At 45.2% G+C, this 24,429-nt stretch overlaps 1 long non-coding RNA gene across 5 annotated transcripts in view; it reads left to right on the top strand.

Moving 5' to 3' along the window:
• The window catches only part of LOC135325127 (uncharacterized), a 64,747-nt gene that overhangs the window by 13,867 nt on the left and 26,451 nt on the right, over positions 1-24,429 (top strand). For 2 of the 5 annotated variants that reach the window (XR_010386318.1, XR_010386317.1), the window contains exons 4-5: positions 17,004-17,385; positions 17,531-17,776. This is a non-coding gene — a long non-coding RNA (uncharacterized LOC135325127). Of the gene's footprint in view, positions 1-12,307; positions 12,421-17,003; positions 17,386-17,530; positions 17,777-24,429 lie in introns of all 5 variants that reach the window. The other 3 variants (XR_010386320.1, XR_010386321.1, XR_010386319.1) reach the window with 3 other exon arrangements.

The following is a 24,429-nucleotide window of genomic DNA, read 5'->3' on the forward strand; positions in this document are numbered from 1 at the left end:
TAAGCCCTTTTTATTAAGCCGCAAAGTGAATGCTAGAAATTTCAACCTTTGTTTCAAATGTACCACACAGTTTTCTGGGAACAGCCTAAGATATTGCCTGACTTTTTTAAAAAACATATATCTGTACTTAATACAGAGAAAATCTCAGGTTTTATTTAAATACTGTGACCTGGAGACATAGGTACATTATTTCTAGATATAGGCAAAGGCCTGCTTTCCCATCAATCAACTCATAATTTTACCACTGTTTCTCTGACATGGTCATCAGGGGTTTGATTATATCAATCTATCTCTCTTTAGCTAGGTGGAGTTGCCATATCAGCTGGAAAAAGCAGAGAGAATAGCTATGTGAAAACTGCCAAAAAATCCATTAGCATTTGGTCAAAATTAAATTGATTGGTCTGGGATGAATATGAGGGGAAAAAAATTCTACTAAAATTGTTTTTTATGGAAAACTGGTTTCAACTTCTTTTGGAGGGGAACCATATTCCATATTAAATTGAGGTTGGAACTCTTCATTTGTCCAGTCAGGAAGAAAAAAGATGATACCAGATACATGTAACCAGTCAAAATTAGCAACACAACTGAAATTGCAAACGGGGTATGTGTGATAGTCTTTCACAGATTAACTGAATAAAAAATTTTCTAATAATAAATATTGCATAAACAATCACACACTGTATTTTGCCTCCCAAGAAGTGTGAGAGTTGTTAGAAGAATAGTCATTAGAGTGTTCTGTTGATGGTTTTAAAAGCTTTTGGAAAAAAAATCGGAGAGCTTAAGACATCTGTGGCTTTGTGCTGACGGCAAAGGGAGAATGGGCATCTCTACAGGAGAGTGTTTCTGTGTGTAGAGTGGGAAACCACCTAGCACTGGCCTGAATCAGGCAACACCTGATTTAGGACACCATAGCAGATGCTCAGTCAAATGCGTATCTAAAATGTTAAGTGTTCTTCAGGGAGCAATGGCACAACTTGGGTGATCTAATTATGGCCCAAACAGGCCAGTGCATGCAAATCAAGGGGTCTGGGTCATCTTCATGTTACCGACATATCAAGTCATTAGTCTGGAAGTTTTTAGCTGGTTGATTTTTTCCAAGGTTCCCCTCCTCCAAGCTCAAGAACGGTCCACCCTGACGTGTGGGAAGCTGGTCAGGAGTGACAGGAGGCCAGCACGGGTGAACAAGGAGCTGCTGGCTAAACTTGCACGCAGAAAGGAAGTGTAGAAGAGATGAAAGCAGGGGCAGGTGACCCAGGGGGAAGACAGAGATGCTGCCCGAGCATGCAGGTGTAGGGTTAGGAAAGCCAAAGCCCCTCTGGAGTTGAATCCAGTGAGGAACCTCAAGCGCCAGCAAGAAGGGCTTCTACAGGTACATCATCAGCAAAAGGAAGACGAGGAAAGATGTGGGTCTGCTGGTGAATGGGGCAGGGGCCCTGGCGACAAAGGACATGGAAAATGCCTTTTTGCCTCAGTTTTTACAGGTGAGACTTGCTTTCAGGAATCCCAGGCCCCTGAGACCAGAGCCATCAGGAGAGGTGCCTGAGGACTGGAAGAGAGCAAATGTCACCCCTGTCCTTGAGAAAAGCAAGAGGGAGGATCCGGGGAATGGCGGCCTGATCAGCCTCACCTCAGTACCTTTTCCAAACAAACAAAAAATGACAGTAAGAAAAGTGAAGACAACCATTGCATTAGATCATCTGCATTTTTCCAATCACTTAGAATTACTTGCATCATGAATTAAGGTAATCAGGGGCTGACAAATTTTTATGTAATACAACAAAAATATCAAATAAAACACAGGAATTCATCTGGAACATGCTTTTGCTCATCATAAATGAATTTTCCTTAGTTGAAGGAAATGGTGAATATAGTTGAAGGCAAAAGGAAGATTTCTGGGAGGTCATTGCAGTGACAGATAAGTAGTTTATCTTGAGAACACTGCTGGAAATTAAAGATGCCTGTAGAAACAATTTAAGTAACTTCTCATAAAAATATAAGAAAGTCTATTATAGGAAAATAGAAAAATGGAAGCACTGTTCAAGCAGGTTGATGTTAAAAATTTAAATTTAGCTTGTCAACATTATGTAATAGAATAGCTTCTCATTTTCATGGAGGTCTGATCTTGCCTTCAAAAGTCCTGTAAATGTGAGCTGATTTTGTGGGAGACCAGTTTGAAATAATGCCTCTATTTTGAAAATCATCTACAAAGTGTACCAAAATGCCACCTTCCATCTAACCTCGACAACAATGGGATTTAGCTGTGCTTTTGTACCTTGTTTCCTGTAAATTACCCCTGATTACATGTTCTGCTCTTACAGGACGTCGTGTACATGGCAATCCATGCCTGTGAAATGTGAGTGTCCGCTGGATTTCAAATGCTGCCAAATCAGGATCTTAGCACTTCACGCACGCTATCCGTGCACTTATTTGTGCAATGTCGCAATAAGCATATATTTGCAAGGAAAGGGATCAGTCTGACAGCTGCTAGCATTCTTGAAAACAACAGTCCTCAGAGGCAATTCATATGCTTGAGGAGTAAATATATATATGCATTTTTCTCATCACATTTTGGATATTTTCAAAGGCAATAGAACAGCTTTCAGTGATTTTTTTTTTTTTTTTAAGTACTCTGTGGAAAAACTGGGACTCCACAAACAATATTGTGCTTCCTACTACAAAGGTGGTCAGAATGTTTTAGCGAGTTATTCTCCAGTTCAGAAAGCTTGGGCCAGGAAAAGCAGGTATCGGGACTAAATCAGTGAAGTGACCTGAGAACAAAAAAGGACTCTGCTGGGAAGCTTTGTAATTTTTTTTTTTTTTTTTTTTAATACGAACAGGCCCTCAGAGTTAAGTATTAAATGAGCATATGTAAGCCAGCTATATATTACAAATGTAAGATTTTTTTTCATTCTGGTACAGTTAATGAAAAAATAAAATCCCCATGAAATCTTCCATATAAGGCCAAAATGTTTGGGGAAGAACTGCATCGAGGCCATGTCCCAGCTTTCAGGAAGTACGTTTTGGGCTATTTTCTGGATTCTTGATTTAAACTAACTGTTCTTGCTAGTAACATGAAGGAAAATGCTACATCGAATTTGGCAGTAGATATTCCGATGACCAGTGAGGCAGTTCAGAGAGCTGCAAGACAATCTGTTTAGCTGCCTTTGGCTACTGCTGTTTTGGCTTCTGGTAAGTCCACCATTTCGCCCAAAGCATCTGGATTTAGTAAGGCAAGAGCAGCATGAACATGCAGCCATTGCTGACCAAACAACAGCAGCGAAGTCTATTGTAACCACATATCTTCCTGCACCTACAATAAATCACAGGTCTGAGCCTCTTGACTATTCGGAATCCAAACAAACCATCTGGCCAACATTCTCACTTTTGGCTAATAAGTACCTTGGAAACTCTCCCACTATTGTGTCATGTGGATGAACATGTAATGCGGGAGGATTATATTCTCATGTCCTGCAGTCTCGCTCTACCAACTCTCCCCTGGTTAAACTTCAAGTCAGCTCAGCAGCTTATTGCTGTCAACTTTGAAGCATCCGTCCGTGGTTACCAGCATCACCATCCCTGCTGACAAGAGTGACTTTGCGTGGCTGCGCTGAGTTTTCGATTTCCCACTTTGCACGGTGTCCGCTGCCACTACTACTCGCCCAATGTCCTCGGAGGTCCCATCAAACACGGCGCTGTTTCTGCAGCCGTGGCCTGAGCGGGCGTCCTGCCTCGCTCCGTTTTCCTCGCAGGATGTCTCCTCCGCTCCTCGAAACCCTTTGCTCTCGCAGCTGGCTGCTGCAGTGAGGTTCTCCTTTCGTAGGCCGCTTTTTCAGGATTTGAAATTGGAGGGAAAAAAAAAAACCCTATCTACTTGTAGGAATGCATTCAGATATGAAAACAGATGCTTGCTTCCTCCCATCTATTTTCCCCACCCCAGGCTTTACTTCAGAGGGTTGCAATGAAACACGCACTCTAAGCAGATGTCTTCAGACCACTGCAGTGCTTTCTGTGGCAGCGGAGCAGCCTTTGCTGTAACAAAACACTCAATTTTCTTATGCACAATGACAGGAAGGCACTTAAATGCATGCTCAGACGTGGGCACGTGAGCAGCTCTATCCCTGCGTTCTTAAGCACACACGTACGTGCTTAACTCTAAGGGCATATTTTTAAATCCTGGTTAAGCGTGTGCTTTATGCTTAAACATTGCGTTGAATCAAGACGGAAACACACATCTGGTTAAAATTAAAGATGTATTTAATGCTCTTCTGGAGTCAAAATCTAAATTGCTATTTTTAGGCTCTGCCTCAGGAACTGTACCCTCTTTCCTTCCTATGACTTCATCATTTTAAAAACCTCGTCTGTCAAAATGTATTTTTCTTTATCTCCTTGTGGATTGCAGACATACTCAATTTAATAGCAGTAGCCTCAGATGTGAGATGAAGGAGGAACACCCCAAGTCTTTACAAGGTTCAGGCTATTTTCACTAGGTAATTAGACAACTAGCTCACACCCCTGGATAGATGGGTAGCAAGTAGCTTGCTGCATTGCATTCTAGCTGTGCATCCTGTAAAAACTCACACTATCTATGAATGAACATAGAAAACCTTTTTTCTCATGTCCTGCCCTGCATATATCCTTCCCTGGACTATTCACTCTCAGGAGTAATCATTTCTGGAAAAAATAGAGAGTTTATGGCCATAGCATATTTGATGAAAAGCATAGTTCATGTAATCTCTACTTTGCGGAGCTACACTGTAGAAAAGATTGGCTTGCAGAAAGAGTCACAGTAGCTAGATCTTAGTTGTTTTACCAGAAAAGATAGCTTTTCGATTACTTCTTTACCAAGGCAGAAATGTACCTGTAATTCCTAAAATAAGATGACATGGTATTTTGCTGCTATTCTAGGCAAACTGAACTCTTCTTTCAACTCTTGTGTTTTTCAAATATTCGGAAAAAAATCAGTATTATGTTTCTCAGCTATTCAGAAAATCCAGTATTCTGTGCAATACAACAGCGCACCGTCCAGTAAAGAGAAGTTAATGATTTCTTCATGTTATGCAGAAACAGAGGTTTATGATTTTGAAATTATGGTAGCTTCCTAGTATCCTGGTGTACATACTTTCAGGAAATGGTCGTAAAGTATTCATAGGCCTCATGGCTCATCACAAAATTTTAGAGAACTATCTCGATTTGATATTAATGGTTTATGATTTCAGAAAGTGGGTGTTCTTTTCAAACATTGGTTGCAAATTACCCTCAGCAAATAGTTTGCTAACTTTGATATTCTTGGCTGTCATAATTTCTGAAGAAGAAAGTTTCCAGTTACAAGCATAGGTTTTCCTCCTGAAGAATAAACTGGATCTTCCTCAACCTCTAAAACAACATGGTACATGTCCAGGTTACAATTTCGTGATGCTCATCATCAAATGGCATTTTCCTCTGGACTGCCCAAGCTGCCCATCCCCAGGAGACCTCCCTGAGCACCCACCAAGCGAGGATGGCAGCAGAACGACACCATGAGGATTTGGATTTAGATCAGCTTAAAATGATGTGAAACCATGCCCTCCCTGGTTTTCCTCACGAGCTCCCATTTCATTTCCAAAGGCAGCTTAAGGGTTTACAGCTCTAGCGACATACATGATTTAGGCCCAAGGCATCTGGGACCTGTTTTCCTGCGTGATCTAACACAACGTGAGAGATGAGCTAGCACATCCGAACTGACGTTTTCTAGACTGATAGGTTTATAGATGGGGACAGGGAATTCTCAGCTGAGTGCCCTTCATGCTGGAGCTTCATTCTCCATTTTTTCCTGTTGACCTTCTTTGAGTGTTTGAAAATCTTGCAGTCTCCTTAGAAGCTTTTCTTGGAGAGACAGGAAAGATGGGGAAGTCTTCAAAGACGATTTTTAGCAGTATATTTATAAAGCTTTTTGCATCAGTTTTAGATTTAAGAGTTTACACTATATGCAATTGAAGAAGTGGTAAAAGTCTTGGTATTCCTTTCAGTTTCTCGCGCACCTTGTGGAATGTCTCGACCAAACATTTAATGCCTCTGAGTCGTGGTTTCTATTAAGTAATATTTTCCTACAAATATAAAAAGATGATAAACCTATTCATGACTGTGAGATGCTAAAATACCACTTATCAGAAGACTAATACAATTTCATAGTGGTTTTGTAGTCATGATTGTGCCAGGGAAAAAGAAAAGCAAGACTGCAGAGGCTGCGGACTGCATGGTCACTTATTAGACCAACTGATAACTGGAAAATGTTGACAAGCTTTCAGGCACATAGTCCTTTCACCACATCTCCCATCTCAGTTTCTTCCCTGCTTTAGTTAGAGTGAGGAAGCAACCTGATAAAGAGATTTTGTCCAAAGGGAATTTTTTTTGTCCATTGTTTCAGTTGTCTGAATTTAAAAATATATACTCTCTTTCTATGTTACCTTGCCTTTCCCAGAACTGCCAGGGCAAAGAGAGAGGTTTGTTGCTCTGTTTTTAAATTGATATCAAGGTTGTTACAATAATGACTGTGGCTTTCTCTGGTGAACGATTTAATACATGAAATTCAGGATAATTCCCCCTTAAATGTCAGTAAGTCTTCAAGTTTTGCTTTATATTTGGGTGCCATGAAACATCCACGCTCCTAACTTGTCGTACATGGGTAAGCTATCACACAGTTGCTGTGGTTGGGCGATCTGTGAAAATCAAACCTGAAATTTTGGAGCACAGTGCTTGGATTGAGAGACCTGCCTTTGAAACTTGCATCACTTTTATCGGTCTTGGGTCCTGGTGCTGCCAACGGAGGGTGACAACTAGTTCTATTTTAATGTGCATTATTTCTGCACATGCACAAGTTTGTGGGCTCCATGTGCCTTGCACCAAGCTAGTCTCAAATTCCACAGCTCCATCCTCTCAGAAATTCAACTTAAGGTGAATATTAGTACTGAAACTTTACCTTTAGAATTTAAGTTTTAAGTTCTTCTTGAAGTAAGTGTGACAATGAATGGTATAGCTATTTCCCTTGTGCCCCGTGTTATATATTATAAAATTAGGCATGACTTAATTTACTCATCCCAGCACTTGCACTTTTCAATAGACTACAGATTTTTGAGCACGGTAAACCTGAATGTCCAGTCGCACATGCTTTGTGGCAAAACCTTCGTTTATCTGGGGCGAGTGTTTCTCAAACCCCAGGAGAAATACAAAACACACACGAGGCGTGCACGAAAATGGCCAGATTTTGTCACGATGTAGTGAAGTTAAAGGCTGTACAATTTACTTCTAGTTTCCTGAAAGGAGGCTCAGCTTTCAAAAGCTGATTTATCTTTATGTTGTAATAAAAAACTTAGGGGTGTATTTAGGGCAAGAGATGTCTAGCTGAAGTTGCAATTAAGTATTACAGGTGGAAATTTAAAGTTGCTCCTCAGTTCTACCTACACGGGGGAGTCCAGCAGTTCTGCTCTTTCGGAATATTTGCTTTGCTGTAGAATACACCCCAGCCAAGTGAGATTCCTGCCAATATTTCTTTTTCTTTTGGATAATCCATTGTGTGGGATGAATTCTCTATTTCTGCAAATGTTTTAAGGATTAGAAATTCAGTCAGCACCAGGTTTAAAAGTAGCCCTTGTGAGAAAAGGAGATACCGCACAAACAGAGCGGCAGGAGCGGCGTGAGCAGAGAACAGCACAACCCGAGCACATCTGAGCGCCGGATCACGCGGTAAAGCCTGACAGTGACTGAAACGGCGAACCAAAACATCCCGAGATCAATCAATCTCCATTGCAGCCTCTCGGATTTGGAGAGGTGGATACGAAGCTGCCTGGCTGCTTCGTGCTAGTTGCTGCCCATGAGAGGCTGGGAGCGAGCAGTGGCCCCAAGCCCAGGCGCTGATGAGCCAGGCGGGGCAGGAGGATACGGGGCGCTCGGCCGCACTGCTCCTTCTCAAGCGTTTGCTTCGGGTGCGCGGGCGCGGAGTCCCTCGCTTCTGCCCCGGGTGGGATGTCCTGGGCCAGCTTCTTCTCATGGGCCCTCTGCGCAGGGGATCTCTGTTTCCCCGTTATTTCATCACAACTTATCCACTGATGTTTGGCACCCAGAAAGTAGTTTTGTATCTGGGGCCTCTGACCTATGAGTCAACTAAAATGACTGTAAAGCAACTCCAAAGCCGTGCTTATTCACTACAGTTCATAGAGCAGGGGTGAGCACGTTCAGCTGCCCAGCTCTCACCCCTTTCTTGCAAATTTTGATAAATTCCGCTCAGCCCCAGTATCTTCTCTGTGCACAGAGAAGCGGTATGTGCCTCTGCAGGATGCTCGCTGGCTTTCCCTGGCAGCGGCCCCTCTGCTGCTGCTGCTGCTGCTGCTTTCCCCTCGACTTGGTCGTGCAAAGACTTTGGTCTTCTCTCTATCTAGACCTTGGATGTATCAACAGTGCTAGTTTAGCTGGGGCCACGAAATAAGTCTCCCTTAAAGAAATACCTGCTTTCCTGTTTCCTCAGTGAGCCTGCCTTCAGCTGCTTCTGTATCTTGCTCTGCTTCATGCAAAAAACATTCTCTCCCTAAGATCCTCTTTGATTTTTATATACATATATATGAAGTTAGGCAGAGTAAAAACTGTAATGCGCACATGATATTTAAAGAAAATTTACTCACATACATGTGAGACGTATATATGTGTAAATATATTAATTCAGTGTTCACATAAAACATCTCGTAATTATTTGAAAAATTATTTAAATTCTAAACAAATTTGTCTGTCTCTAAATTTTGCCTGTTTAAAATTATTTAAGATACATTATACCAAAATGCTTAGGTACCTTAACAGCTCAGCTTTTAGAGGCTTATTCTTGAATTTATGCTCCTAAATCACTTGTGCAAAGTATTTTACAAAACTCATCCACCCAAAATAAATAATCTTGAACAAAAACATTTTTTAAAAAGTCTTTTTTGAAGCTGTTTCCAAGTCACTTTAATGTTCTGCATTTATAAAGCATAATAATTGTCTTATTTAAAAGAAAATATTCTTGTGAGCTCTCATCTATTGATTCAATGATTCAGTAGAGTTTTAAACAATCAAACCTAAAAAATGAAGGCATGAATAGAATAATGTTGCAAATGCACTAACTTTTCTGTGTGGCCTTCATTATAATAGTCAAGAATAAAATTTACATAAATGGAGAATGATTTTTTGTTTTGTTTTTAATGTTCCAAGATGACTATTTTATCTCTGCAATGTTATCTTGGAAACAAGAGTAATTGAAAACATTAGAAAACCATCAGGGTGAGTACAGCGTATCATGCAAAAATGTTCATTTTTTACCTTTTATATTGTTGTGAAAGGAAACACTGAAATAATTGTCTGAGTAATTATTTCATTTATTGTTACTGAATTCCAAGAATATGAACAACAGAAAGGAAGGGCTGGTACTTCGTCTTCTTCTCCTGACCTCTTCCTGTGTATGTGTTCACAGATGATGAATATTGACTAAAATCTTTATTAATCAAATGGAATGCACTTATCTAATGTCCCAACAAACTGCAGGGACTGTAGGGTCTTCCTACCTGCAATTATTATGTGGAAGGAAAGGAAAGATCTTCATGGCTATGGAAAAAAGCTTGTACACTTGAACTTCTAGCATTCCGACACCGGGAGAAAAATGAGAAGATCCATAGTATTTGGAATTTTTTTACATTATGATGCTTAAGTCTATGTCATTTGGCAGAATAGGGAGGAAAATCAGGGCTTAAAATGGTTGTAGCAGCATGATTCTACAGTAAAATTATTTTTAGTATTCTGCATCACAAAAATATAGATTATAGTCAGTGTGCATGGCTAGGAGTCGCGTGCGCCTCTGTAGTGGGGTGGGATTATTCTGGAATTGTTGTCGTATGGCAGGTGGGACACTGTTCCCCGGTGCACGATTCTTGTGGAGAAAGGGAAATCCAGCATCCAAACTGGGGTGATGTTCCCATGGAGACAGGGCAGGTGCTGGGAAATAGTGTGGGAGACCCGCGCTTGAGAGAGAGGCGGCACGGATATTCACGGGTCTTACTCTTACATCCTTAGAGGCATGAATATATGGGAGTATAAGAATAATCGTTTGGAAATTGGGCAGCTGGAAAGGCAGGGAGTTTTCCTTCAGAATAAATATGCTGTATCATGCTTGGTGCTCCTTCCTTCTCCTTTCCTTATGTTCAGTGTGAAGCGGCAAGGACGTCATTTCCCACCTCAAAAACAGAGGTGGTATCTGCCAACAGATGGGCCAGGAAGAGCTCCATCCCCTCGTTTCCAATCCACAAAGAAAATACTAGGAAACATCTACTTCCCAGCCCACCTGGGGAGAACGCAGAAAGCCAGGACGTGTTCGCCTCTCCCGTGTCAGCAGCAGGGGAGGGCTGCAGGGATGGGCAGAGGGTGAGTCTGTGGCCAACGAGGCTGTGGGGGCGAGAAGCCCACAACACCGTACCCTCTTTGGTTTTGCAGGGTAGCTTAAGATGCATGGAGGTAAGCACATCAGGTGCTTCATCTTCCAGGTCTTCCGGCCGTTGGAGCACCACTCTTCACAGAGACCCGACGCACTCGTGCCAACAGGCTTGTCCCACTTTCCTGTAACGGCTCGTTCCTGTAGACCCTTTAGAGTTGACTGGCATTGAGTATAGGTGCTTCTGGGAGGAGGACAGCTCAAGGCGACTTTGAGTTACAGCGTGCAACATGTTGAGCACACTGTTTTTCATAAACATGTCAGGAGAAGGGATTCGGGAGCTGGAAATGAGCTGTGAGTGCAATTGCAATGTGTTGCTTTCTTCCTGGGTTTTGCTGAAATAGTGTCTAAATCAACCTGCTCCTTTTTCTCAGAGCTTTGTTTGCTTGTGTGTTTGTTTTTCTGGATTTTTAATAGTGCCAGTGAAGAAGGATTAGAGAGGAAAGCAGCAGCCTTTGTTCTCTACAGATTTTCTCTGTTTGTTAATGGAGACGTGGAGCAATGAGGGCTGCCTGTGGCAGATAGGAAGGGGCAGTAAGGGAATGATCAATGCATGATCCCTTAACACAGGCAGCCTGGAAACTGTTGAGAGGGGACATCTCATCTCAGAATCGTGTTATGCTTCTGGCAAAGCAGCTGCAATAATCTTTTTGATTGATATCGTCCCAGAAATTATTGTTTATCCTATCTAAAGTAATGTGCTGTAATCTCAGTCCAGATCATTGCACTGATTTTGCAATCCCCAAATGGTGAAAATATAAGATTCTTTAACCAAATGAGAATATGAGTTGCTCTTGTTGGAAGGCAGACCTGTGACGGGTTTCCAGCTTCTTGTGTGGGCACAGCCGTTCAGTCTGCATTTCCTTTGCCAGGAAACAGTCGGTCTGGTACCTTCTGCTTTATATTTGCAAAACATTTTTTCATCCACTCTTCAGCCTACTTCTGGAGTTTTGAGGTGTAGCATCTAACAAGGCATAGCTTTTCTGAAGATGTAGCTTGCTCAGGAGGAGTTATTTATTAACAGTATCATTCAACAAGTGATCAGGACCGGTGAATAAAAACAAGTTCTTCATGCAAGTCAATCCATAAACCTTCACATTTCCGCTGAGAGAGTAGAGTCATAACAGGATTAGTAGATCAGCTCTGTGGATCAGTGCTGAACTGTGGGATCCAAGTTCCCCCGCTCTGTTGTTATTTTTATTCACAAGTTGTAAGGACAGCTGGTTTGTATTCCACTGTAGAGTTATTGCACGGCCCTAGGAGCAGCTTAACTTTCATCTTCATGATTTTGGAATGGAAACAATAACACAAAGAGCAGAAAACCCGTAGTGGTGTGAGTTTTCTAGCATCAAACCTCTGTTGGACTTAGATCCCAGTGAGGTGCTTCTTATTGCAGGGAAGATTTGCTCAGGTATCTAAATTTTGTCTACACCGTAGAAGTTTACGAGCAAGCTACGTGTCTGTGCTCGCCTGAGCGTAGACACCTATGTTTGGCCAGCTGACACCCACATATCTCCACCGACTCTAAAAGGGACCTGAAACCTCTAGCTCACAGCCCAATGACAGGGTTGGGCAGGCTTGATGGTCCCAGCATGGGCTGGTGTGGAGGTGTCTGAGAGGTGACCTTATAGCTGCACGGTCTTAAGATGAGCTCAAGCAAGTTTTGTCAGGTTAAAAATAAGATGTCAAAAGAAAATGTGTGTCCTTACCTCTGTTCCTAATAACTTCCCAGCTGTGACTCCAAATGAAGCAACTCTCAAATTCCATGATCTAATTTAGTTTTCTTCACTCCTAACATCTGTTTACTTTTTGCACCTCGCTCACAAGGAAATCCTCAGTGGCTCTCAACCCGAATGTCCAATGTGACGAAGTGCAAGAGAGAAACTCCCTCGGGCTATGAGAAACCGTAAAAGCCATCAAAGCCATCTCAGCAAACAGCCGTGAGTAGACACAGTGCCTCAGCCCAGCCTGGGACAGAGGGAGGAGATGGGATAGCATGATATAAACCCACAGATCAGGAAGAAATATTTCTGACAAGTGGCACAAAATCAGACCCAAGTGTGTTATCACCATGTTTGCTGAATTTCCTTACCTGGAAGAAGCCTGAGGGTTGGTTCCTGCACTTCGGTAGCGTTTCTGTAGCTGGTGGACTGAGAGGGGAGACGCACGGGCAGCGGTGAGCCTGCAGCCGCGTCTGGGGCAAGGAGCGGGGCTTCGGCGTGCCCATCCCCAGCAGGGATGGGGCTGTTTGCCTGCAGCAGCAGGGAGGGCTCAGAACTGAACGGAAACCACCAGCTGCTAGGAAAACGGGCGGTCTGCAGGCACCGGGAGAGGGAGGACGACCTGACTGGAGCAAACTGTGTAGGAGCTGCAGGTGCGCAGCACCTCTCCGGACTTGCCTCTCCGCTTGGAGGCTGGAAAACATACTTCCATGTGCTTAAAGTTAGCGTCTTGTAATGCAATTAGCAGCCAGCAAGAAAGGGATGAAGCAGCCCGTGGCTTGTCGTTTCGGCAAAAATCAGTAGCAAGCCCTCTGTGGGCTAACGTAGCATTGCAGGGCAGTGGTTAAATGCAGTATAAATGTTTCCAAAAAGGCATAAAGATATTAAGTACTAAAAATGAGATCAAAGGCCAAAGTCTTTTCCTACCCTTAAGTGGGTAAATTTTCCATTGAAAGAAGGGCTAGGGGTAAGATAGCAAGAAATGTCTTTCACAAATAGAGAGTGAACAAGGGTTTGGCTTTTGTAGATGTTTTGGTTTTCATAAAAAGTTAAATTTTGAACCTAAACTACCTGACATCATCCCTTTAACATGATGAAATTGCAGTAATACTGCACTTTTAGGTTACTTTTTTATAAAGATTCCCCCTTTCTTTTTTAAAAATAAACTAGACAAATTTTTGGATATTCTTTAAGAGTTCTGCATTGATAGTTAATGTGACTTGGCTAATAGGACTTTCTGGAATCTTAAAAAAGCAGTTATATTTAACACTGACACCTATTTTCATGTTTTCCAACAAGCAGGATTATGATATGCCTTTTTTTAACCCATCTAATCAGTATCGCACAATGGGATGAACTTTCTCATGCTCAGCACAGGTAATTTGGGGAGGAAATATAAACAAAAGAAATTGCATTGTGAGAGCTGGGGGAGAGCAGAACTGCCTATTCACGGGAATTAGTGTGATTCGATAGCTGAAGGCCAGGTTTACTTTGAATTTCCAACAGGTTAAGTCCTTAAGGAAAACCAGTGCCGTTGATCCATTGGAAAAAAGCAGTTTATAAAAATCACTGAAGTAATTACTGGCAAGCCCAGCACTTCTGCGTGCTGGCTTTTGAAAAAGCAGGGTGGAGGATGAGATCTGTATCTGCACTCTAGTAATGCAAGGTTTTATTGAGAGTATGTGACTCAGAAAAGCATAAACTCACTTCTGAGGCACAGAAACTCTTCCAGTCTTCTGCTTTCCATCTTCCTCTGGTTCATGGCACGGTGCCGCTTGCCGCGGTCTGCGTTGGTTTTGTGCTGCCTTATTCTGCTGCCTGATTCTGGTTCACGTGGGCTCCGGCAGCGTGTGTTCACCAGCAGCACCTGGGTTTTCACGGGGGTCCGTAGCAGATAACCCTACTGCTACCAACGCCGCGGTGACGAAGCCCCCGTGCTAATTACAGCGCGTGCCCATGTAGCGGTGTCGGGGGGCCGATCTACCGCTTCGCCACCCGCCGTGCGACAGGGTGGAAATCCTGAGACACGGCTCTGCAGCACCTGCTGCTTATCCGTAAGATCTGTGTTTGCGCTATTTCTTCTTGCCTGGTATAACCCTGCAGGTTTGTTTTCCCATAACCTTCACTGCCCTGCCCCTTTGCTGTCTGCAGGACCAGTATTTACCAAACAGGCAAACCCAGAGCATCCGATGGACCCAGTTCACGAGGACCCGACCTGCAGAAGGTGCTTCGGCCCTCGTTCTGTCACTGCGTGACCTGAGAGGGGTTTTGTGGTGGCCAAAAGCTCTTGGGTGGCATCAGAACGAGTAGCATCAGGATGCGATTTCTTTCTTTTTTTTTTTTTTTTTGGCCTAAGCTCTCCTTCCTGAAAAATAAAATGTCCTTCATTTTTCTCCCATAGCTCAAGTCAGAAAAACAAGTTTTGGCCCATTCCCCCCCACCTCCCGGTCCCTTTGGGACCAAGCCCAGGAGCTGGGCGCAGGTATGTTTTACACATAGTATATTTTATGTTGAACATTGGACCCGGCAGCACGAGCCCATTATAAGGTCAGAAATGTTTGAATCCACATAATTTACCTGAAGCTGTCTCCTTCGTTAGGAGCCTGTGCCATTGGTAGTAGTGGGACCTGGGAAGCGGAGGAAACCTGGCGGGTGCCAGCTGCGGGGTGGGACTGGTCGGTGCTGGGGCTGCTCCTGCCCCACGCCCAGGCAAGGCTCTGCCAGCAGATGAGCCTGCTGCACCCTCCTTGGGCTGGGCTCTCCGGTCCTGAGCGGGGCTGACAGCTTTGGGCTGGAGGTAGGAGACGGCAGAATCAAGCCTGGCAAGCTTTTCTAGTGTTCAGATTTGCACAGTTCTACAGCTCTTCGGTTTTGAGGAAAGAACCTGACTTTTCTAGCTTGAAAGCAGCCTGTGTCTCTGTGCAGAGGGGCTCAGGCTTTGCGTGCCGGGGTGGTCAGTAAGGGAGCAGGGCAGGTCCTTTCTGCTGGATGAAGTCCTCTGCCCAGCCTGCAGCAAACTGGAAAGCTCTGCACAGCAGAAATTATGTGAGGGGAGACCAGGAGAGGGAATAGGCAGAGCAGGATGTCGTCCGAGTACATCGTCCCAGAAACCGGTGAAGTTATCCGCCAGATATAATAGTCTCCTGTTCCCCAGCAGGAACTCGAGGGCCTTGTTGTTCAGATACATTGGTTGCACTGTCTGTAAAACTAGAGAGAGAGCTTAGAGAAGTTTAAAAGAAAGGAGGGATTACGGAAAAAAAAGCACTAGAGGGAGGAAACACAAAGCAAAACTGCATCTGGCTAGTGTAAATGAATAGGTTTTTGCATATTAAATGTTCTCATTGTTATTGTTAATACTGAGTCACAAGTGAAATATTTTAAATAAAAGCAACGATGCTCAACTGGCTCGTTTCAACAACTGTTTAACCTCCCAGCGACTCCTTATTATCTCCTGGTAGCCCGGGAGTTTTGCAGCGGGGTGCGGGGGGGGCTGGCGGGGCGCAGCTGGGGCGCACGTTCTGGCGGGGAGCGCGGGGCCCGTGGGCTGCTCGGTGCCCCTCGCCGCACCTCCTCCGGACCCGCCTCGCCCGGGCTGGCAGGGCACGCGGCCGGCCGGGACGGGGGAGCTACCCAGGCGTGCAGCAGCCGAGTATCCAGCTCAGCCGACCTCGAGCTTTTCCCTTTCCCCATTTGTGCTGGGGAGGGGCCGGGGCTATTAAGTAAATCGCTTTACATGGCAAGTCTGGGATGACTACTGCAACAAACGGAGAAGTGAGACTCCCGGCGTTATTTTCCCTCCCCCGTTTAGGCAGTACCGCAAGCGGCTCTTGCTGCCGCGTTTCCGAAAGGGCTTCGGAGCACCCCAGGGAGACGCTGGCCCCGGAGCCGGCTCCCCGGCAGCGCCGGGTGGTCCCTGCTCTCCGCTGGAGTCCGGCCCGGCTCCATCGCCACCGTCCTGCGAGCTGGCTCATCCAGCAGCGAGCCCCCAGGGCAGCTCCGAGCGTCTGCAGCGGTGACGGGGTTCCTAGATGGTGCCTTCACAGCCCCTGCCCAAAGACGCCGAAGCTGGTGTTCCTGGGCTCCGTCCTGCGTCAGTAGCAAGAAGATGCCTCCAGCAGGCAAGTCAAAGCACCCGGGTGAGGTTCCTGCTCTTCACCCACCGCAAGGAAGTATCCGCCTCCGCTGGGCGCAGAGATCCCACCCGCTAGCCGAGATGCCAGCCATCGGAGGAGGTCCTTCCCAGAGTGGTTCGGCTTTCGCAGCCAAGAGGGGAGGCAGCTGGAGAAGCTGGGTGCCTCTACGCTGGTAGGCTCGAGGCTAAACCTGTTACGTCTCAGAGCGATGGAAGCGTTGGGACGTGGAAAGCATCCGCCTCTCCACCAACTTCAGCCTTCAGTGTTCCCCTGCACGGGGACAACGGGTCCTGTACTAAATACACGCAGTGCCTGAGCTTTCACCTGGAGCTGCACCCTAGAAATGACGCAGTCATGATCACTATCATTGTTCTATTTTTTTTGGTAGATTAAAAAAATTACCAGTCAGGTTATCCTACCGTTTGTACCCGTTTTACTCTACGCCGTGCCAGATCTGCAGCTAGCCCGCGAGCCGGTCCCGCTCCGCAGAGCCGTGCCGATTTACGCCGCTGCGAGGCCTGGCACGGTGGCTTCGCTGGAGGTGCGTTCGATTTACACCTGGGTAATGGGGAGAGAGTCAAGCCATGCACTCTGCTCCAAGATTGGTATTGTCAGAGGAGTTATTCGCTAAGTGGAAACAAGAAGCAATCTTGCTTTTTTTTTCATCAGCAGGAAACATCAGAAATGCAAAGGGTCAGTGAAGGAATAGGAGGATAAGGAGAAAAGCAGACTGTCTCAAGGAAAGATGTGCTTCTTGCATGAATAACTTCCTAACAATCTGCTGAAGGAGTGATTTTGTATCAGCCTGAAACCCCAAACCAGCATCATTTTAATTTGCCAAGCACCTGTGAAAGAATGCAGCTGCAAGACCATGGGAAAACAATGGGAACTCTGACAGTTCATTAATATAAACCAGCAACTAGATTTATTTGGAAAAGTCATTGATACAGAATTACACTGGAGGACACAGTGGCATTCCTGAAGTACGCCAGCAAGCAGCTAACTAAGATTATAGATGTGTGTACATCATTTGAACTTCAATGGTTATTTGGTAAGTGTTACAATTTATTGTGCATGTCAACCAGTAAAACAAATGTATGAGTGCAGTGATTGCTTCAGCATGTCCTTGTTTCTTTGTTTTTTATTCGTTATTCGTTTTCATTTGGGTTTTGTTTTTTGGGTTTTTTTTCTTGTAGTTTGTTCTGGTTTTTTTTCTGGTGAAGCAAGAGTTTGGAAGATGCGAGCCCTATTTAAAATCGTGATATGCACAGATGGGAACCCAAGAACATCTTCATGCAAAAAACTGTTCTCGGATGCATTTTGATCTAAGTGGATACGTCCCTGTCCTAGGCGCAACATCTTGATTTTGGTCCACGAGGTGCTCGGAGGGCGCAGCCACGGCAGATGCCATCACCGACCTGCGGCCGTGGGGACACGAGATGGTGAGTTGTTGCAGGTGGGCGCTCGGAGAGCTGGTGCCCCATGGAAAGACCCGTCCTTCTCCATGCGAGGAGGCCCCGGTCTCCAGGACCTGCCGCGCTGCGGGCAGCAAGAGGAGAAGGAGCAGCGCTGGCGGTGGAGAGGGTGTTGGTCCCCCTGAGACGCTTGTTCAGGATCTAACCAGCTGGGTGGTTAGCTGCTTCTGGTGCTTCGCCCTTAAAAGTCTGCTGCTTTTAATGAGTTTAAGGGCATATCTTTATTCTGTGGCGTGATTAAGAGTTTCTGTCACTGCAAACAGCAGTTACAAATTGCCAGGTGGGCAACGATGTTCTAGGTAAATCCGAAACAATTCACTTTGCATAGATTAGAGGCTACTAAAGAGATATGAGACTATAGGCATTAATCTGTTACAGATTTTCATGGGGTCAAGGGTACAGTGTCAGAGAGATGCTTTACTGCCCATCTCTCTGGAAGCAGTAAAATGCAACAAGAGAGTCGGGAGTAAAAATGGCGTTCAGCTTTCACGTACCAATAGTTTGGGGAAAATCTCTGTGATTAGATGAAGCCAAATGAGCAACAGAACATGTCCAATGTTCTAGCTTGCTCCAATTTATTCTCTTTTTTTCTCGCTTTTCTTCTCTCTGCTCTACTCCCCTATCTCTCCCTTTCTCATTTTTAAAAACGAATTTTCTGATTTCCAGATGCAACTGCAATATAAAGTAGAAATAAAACAAGGCAGTTAAATTGTTGAAACCCATAATCTGATCATATAACCCCTAAGAAAAAGGGGTATATCATCCAGTATATTTACCGGTTATGGGTCCCTGTTGCTGTACTATCTGTAAATACAAGAGCAGCTCAGCTTATGAAATTTTTAAATGTAGGAGAAGCAAAAGAAGCTTGACGGTATCTCTGGAACCATTGAAAAAGCTTGTGGCATTGGTCAAAACCAGCTTATTTCTTAAAGATGTACAGCATATAGAGGCTGCAAATATTTCCTCTCGCAGGAAGCCCACGTAGCCTGCAAGCCTGCGACTCCCGCAGAGACGACCATTTATCTTCCCATTATTCCCTTCTGTCTTCCACACCTCAAGGGTTTATTTCCACATAAACATGCCCTTTTAATGACCATTTACATACGGTGCTGACAACCTCCGATCTTTTATAGACCTCCCTTTCGTAGCAGTGGGTTTTCTGGACGCGCCGCATCTTCCGCACTTGGAGGGCAGGGCATGCATGGAGGCAGATGCTGTCACTCCCTGCCCACATCTCCGCCTGCACAAAAGCTCCTGCATGGGGTTATTACTGCCGACCCGTAGGTAACTCCCTCCCCAGTCCCCTTGTCCACCCGTGTGCAGCAGCAAGCTCTCCGCCGGTATAATATACCTAGGAGATTTCTGTGTAATTGGAATGTGCATGCCTAAAAACAGGAACTGGGTCTTCCTCTGTGCCGTGCAGACTCGTGGCATTTAATTAATAACTCTATTGCACATATGGTGCTGCAGTCAGAAATGTCTCTGCAGTGCATAGGATGGAAATAGGAAACAATTCTGCTATTTATTTGATGGCAACAGAATGAATCGCCGGTATGTCCGCAGAGTGGTGCATTTGTGGCAATGATGTTAGATGTTGAGATGGGAGGAGTATTTGAACAAGATCTATTACGCAGTAGTGATACGTGGTAAGCTTTGGACACACTTTCCTAGCACCTTTCTTTTAAGACTTTCACCTGTTTCCTTTCTATCCAGAACCTCCCTGGTTACTCAAGAGTTCTTGGTGATGAGGTGTAGACAACTCACCTTTCATCATGTGTTTCACTGGATATCTGCTTTCCTTGTGTTCCTCTGAACCTTGAATTTTGTTTTCCTTCTCACAGGGAATGGCTTAGCAATGCTTATCCCTAAGTAATAGTCAGTAAAGGCAAATTATCTTAAATCAAAGCAGGTTTATTTAATTTAGAAAATAGGAAATAGAGAGAAAATCAAACTAAATGAAATGAAAATGGAATAATTTATGTCTAATCTGAGGTCCCACTCAACAGAATAATTCTTTTAGTTACGCTGTTATGGGTGAGTAGCCGTACATTTAACATGTTAGGGATCATTTGTCCCAAACTGACTACCTCTTTAGGCCCTGCACTCACGAGGGCTTTAGCGAATGGCTTAAGCTGAACTAACTCACAGCCATTTTTGCAGGACTTTTGCTTTCACTGTAACACCTCCAGCTCAGCCCCCCTTTCCTCGGTTACCCTTACTGCCTTTTTTCTCTTATTGGTGCATGCTGTCATATTTGTGTTGTTTGATAAGCATGTGGCTATCAGTTAGTGCCAGGTTAGACTTTTTTTACCACATCATATCGACAGTATATTTCTCAATTAAATCACCCTTTAATTATCTTAGTCTGCCTTTTTATTTTAACATGCAATTCACCACTGCACCCCATATTAATGAAGCTTGTTATGGGATCCTGATAGAAAGCTTTCCAACTTTCCTCCAATTAACACGCCGTGCTTCAGAGAAATCCTCTGAATCTGGCTAGCTATTTGGCAATTGCACATAAACTTTTTTTGCAGACAGCTTCACTTAAGATGTTCATGTTATATTAAAGGCTCCTCAAATGCTGATTGCCCCCTCCGGTTGGCCTCTTCTTTGTTTTCCGGACAGAGTAGTTGCTTTTATGTATTTTCTTTAGGCTAAAGCTTAAAATGATCATCTTTGTTTAACACTTTCAATTTATGTTAGACAAGCTGGTTTTAGATTGTCACACGAACACCAATGATTCTTAATTAAATGCATAACTAGGCTGCAGGCGAGAATTTTAGGTAGTCATTGAGCAGATGACAGTACTGCAGTGGTAGAGGCTGTCCGGTGCCTCTCAGGGAATGAAGATTTGGCAGCAGACGGGGCATTGTATTTATACAGAGAACACATAGGAATGGAGAATTGTTTCTCCTTCTCAAACTTCATGCTCTTAATTTGAAGTGGTGGAACAGAACTGATTTTTAATGGTCAGGCGTTATTAGTAACCCAGGTAAGACTTCTGGGAGCTGTAACCATCTCCAAGTCAGTCATAACGAACCTTGAGCCTGGAGTGCATATCATCTAAGCTTCGTAGTGCATGCAATGATTCTTGTCCTCCAAGAGGGGAGAACAATTCTGCCTCCAAAAACAGAAATTAAAAAAAAATTGGGAACACATTGGTGATTCCCTCCCTTCTTGAAAGGGCCATCTCCAGGCTCTACAGTAAATGGAACAATAAAACATAGCTGGAGAAAATGGACTAGAAGTTTTAAAAATGCTGGTTTCCAGCTAGAGAAAAACTGTCATCCTTTGTGATGAATCCTGGCACATTTTGGTAATATAACAAGGGAGAACGTTTACGTCGGTGCAGCTGCAGCGTTTCACCTGCTGCTGAGCCGCTTTCTGCGTGCGCTTTAGGAAGCGTTGCCTAACAGTTGGGCTGGTAAATGGAGAAGAGTCATCGCTACGACTGTGCTGGCTTTGAACACCACCGGGCTGCAAAGCTTATGAAAGCCCTGAGGTTTTGAGCATACCCCCAGGCCTGGAAGTGTTTGTGCATGTAGCACAACTGCACAACAAAATTTTAGAGCACAATTTCCCACGGAAATGCTTGCTTTTTGTAGCAATGCCCTGTGCAAATTATACACAATGTCTGTGTATATCCTACCCTGAAGTAGTGTCCTTAGCACCAAAATCATCAGCTGTCCGTGCAGTCTAACCACAGGAGTGCCCTCAGGCTCCCCTTTGGGGTGCCTCAGCTGGCAAGCCACGGAGGAAATTCTGAGTATGTCAAATTGTCACCAATCCAGGGGTTTATAAACCTTCCCCTGGGTGGGATGGATGCCCTGCCTTTGAAACCTTGGAGCACCTTGGGGCAGGGAATACCAATCACAGCAGATTTTATGGCATAGGGCCTCGCGTTTAAGCCAGACCCTTGTGTCCCCATCCACAGAAAGCCTCTTAACAAACTTCACAGCAAGAGGCACACTAGGAAAACGCGTGGACTGCTTTGCCCGTGCTGCCGGAGCAGCATCGCGTACCCGTCAGTCTGTCCGCCAGGGAAGGTGGAGCTTCCGTGCAGGAGGCTCTGCAGGAGCCGAGCAGCCAGGCCTGCAGCCAGGATGGCCATGGACCTGTGAGCTCCGTAAGAAGCACAGCATGGCTACAGCCACACCGAGAACATCCAGCCTACGCAGCCAGTCCAGTTCCAGAAAGCCCTCCACGGAGGGATCATAACTAAATCCTTGGCAGTACCTGTTGCTCCATCAGGAGCTGGCTTGCTCACCAATAAGGCATAGACTTGCCCCACGAGACCTCCAGGCCAGCTGCACCCTTGGGCCACTCCGCTTTGCAAGGACTGCGTTGCAAATATCTTGGGAATGGGACTGGTGAATGCACCAGCCTGAGGGTGAGCAGGAGCCTGAGGAGCTTGCTCTGTTCACGAGACTCCCCCAGTCCCAGCTTACCTTCTAGATCAGCCAGCGTGGAGTTTATTGCCAGCTCTGCACAAGCAAGGAGGAGGAATAAAGGATGGGTAAAAAGAGAGGAAGGAGGACTTTACCTGCCTGAAGGACTATGAGGTTGCCTGTGGAATAGGATTGTGGCTCTAGTGACTTTGTAGACCTCGTAATCATGAAGGGACTAAGAGATAGGCTATGGGATGCCTAGAAGGGGGTAGGGGCACAAGTGAGCCACTGGTAGAGAAGGTGGGTCAGAAAAGGAAAGGACCAGAATATTTTCCTGGAATCGCCCTAGACCCAAACCCCAAGGAAGCATCCTTGTACCTCTCTTCCTTCATCCCTTTTCCCATCCATCTATGCCTTATTTCAGTTAGAGAAGTTTCTTCTAGCCATAAACGCCTGCACCACTTCTGCAGTACAAGTGAAGTTGCCAAATGAGCAAAGTCACGCCGTGCTATCACCTGCATGTCAGCCGTGGACCACTCTCGTTAATCAGAACATGCGTTTCAGCAAGTGCCAGATGCGCTGTGTCCTGGCCTGAGGCAGTTTCTGTAGCCACCTCCTGCTCCTGACTGCCCACCTGCATCACCCTTCTTCCTTCTCCCCGGCCAGGAGAGGAGAGAACCGCCAGCAGAACCAATTTCAAACCATCCTTTCCTCTGCCCAGGACGCTCAAGCACACAGGAGAGTGTAACATAAGCAGCATGAATTTGGCAGGCTAGTGAGAGCTTCCCAGGGAAATATCCTGGAGCATTAGTAGAGTGGATTGGTTGTCCGAAAGGGAAAGCCTTTCCCAGTGCAGATCTTGTAGACTCGATCCCCACTTAACTGTGAAAAGGTACTGGCTCTCTCTCGAGGTCTCCTGGTAAAAGCAGCTTCTCCCTGAGCAAGTGAAGCGGTCAGGCAGCACCTCCTTGAGTCCTCACTGTGCAAAAAAACCCCAAGACACAACCGATCTGTTTTGTGCAGGAAGATGTTACTAATAGGAGTGGGCTGCGGACTGTGTGAGCAGTTGTTTAAGGTTACAACAGAGGCATGAGTCAGCTGCCTGCATGGGTGGCGTGATGGGAAGAGGGCTGGAGGAAAGGCAAGGAAAACCCAGAAAGTCAAGTCCACTCTGAGGAGAGTGTGTGAGCCAAAGCAGCTGGAGTCCAAGTGCCTGAAGGGCACAACAGCTGAGGAGGAGTTCACGGCTGTGACCCCACAGTTACTGATTTTATTCCTTTGATGCAGATAACTTCTGGCACCCTGAGCAGGCCTACAAGTTGGTGCTTCTGACAAGGATCTGAAAGCTGTCCAAGATGGTGGGGATCTACCTGTCATCATTAGCATTTATCAGCCAGTCTGTGCTTTGATATCGCTGCAATGGTATGGCCTCTGTTGCCTGGAAGTTGTCATGGAAGTGCATGGGTTACAGGTGTGTTGTCTGGCCCAGCAGTGTAGGACATGTATAACCCTCAGCTCTGCCTCCCTTGCCTCCCGTCTCCCTCCTTCCTCCTCTCCCCCGGATAGCGACAGTTTGCTGATGAGTTAGATGCGGAGCTGAGGGTGCCTGTGGCACGGGATGACCTACAGGTTCAGAGAATCGGCGTAGTGCAAACAGTCGTGCCCTGGGCAGATGTTCGCAGGGCCTTGCCAGATGGGGTGAGGGCTTGCGAGACGGTTGGCTTCACATGAGATGTTCGTATGGCACGCGGAAGGGATGCACCTGGCCTGCCCTTGGAGCTATTCGCCTGGGGTGGGGGACAGCTATTTGGCGTTGTTAGGTGTCTCGGCCTCTGGTATCACCTGGGAGCAGGTCTTAGAACCACCCTGGCAGACGCATAACCATCTTGCTATGAAGTTAAAGTTTCTTGATATTGGAGCTCTAACTGTTCTGTGCCCAAATCTGCCTCTCTCTAAAATGGCTATACTGACATTTTCCTCAGCAGAATATAGTGCTTACAAGGCATTTAAATTATACCAAAAGCATATTAGATGCTCTGAAGGCACCACTGTGAAGCTTTATGTTTATGAAACATTTCAAACCTATAGGTTTCATGGTTTAGATGTATTTTTATCATCCAAAAATGAAATGTAAGAGGGTTCTGTCACTGTTGCATCTCTACTGAGAGCTGTAGCCACAGAGTTATTTACGCCACTGCATTCTTGGCTGCAGCTTTTGTTCGAGCTTTG

The sequence above is a fragment of the Dromaius novaehollandiae genome, chromosome Z, assembly GCF_036370855.1.
Source record: "Dromaius novaehollandiae isolate bDroNov1 chromosome Z, bDroNov1.hap1, whole genome shotgun sequence".
NCBI lineage: Eukaryota > Metazoa > Chordata > Aves > Casuariiformes > Dromaiidae > Dromaius > Dromaius novaehollandiae.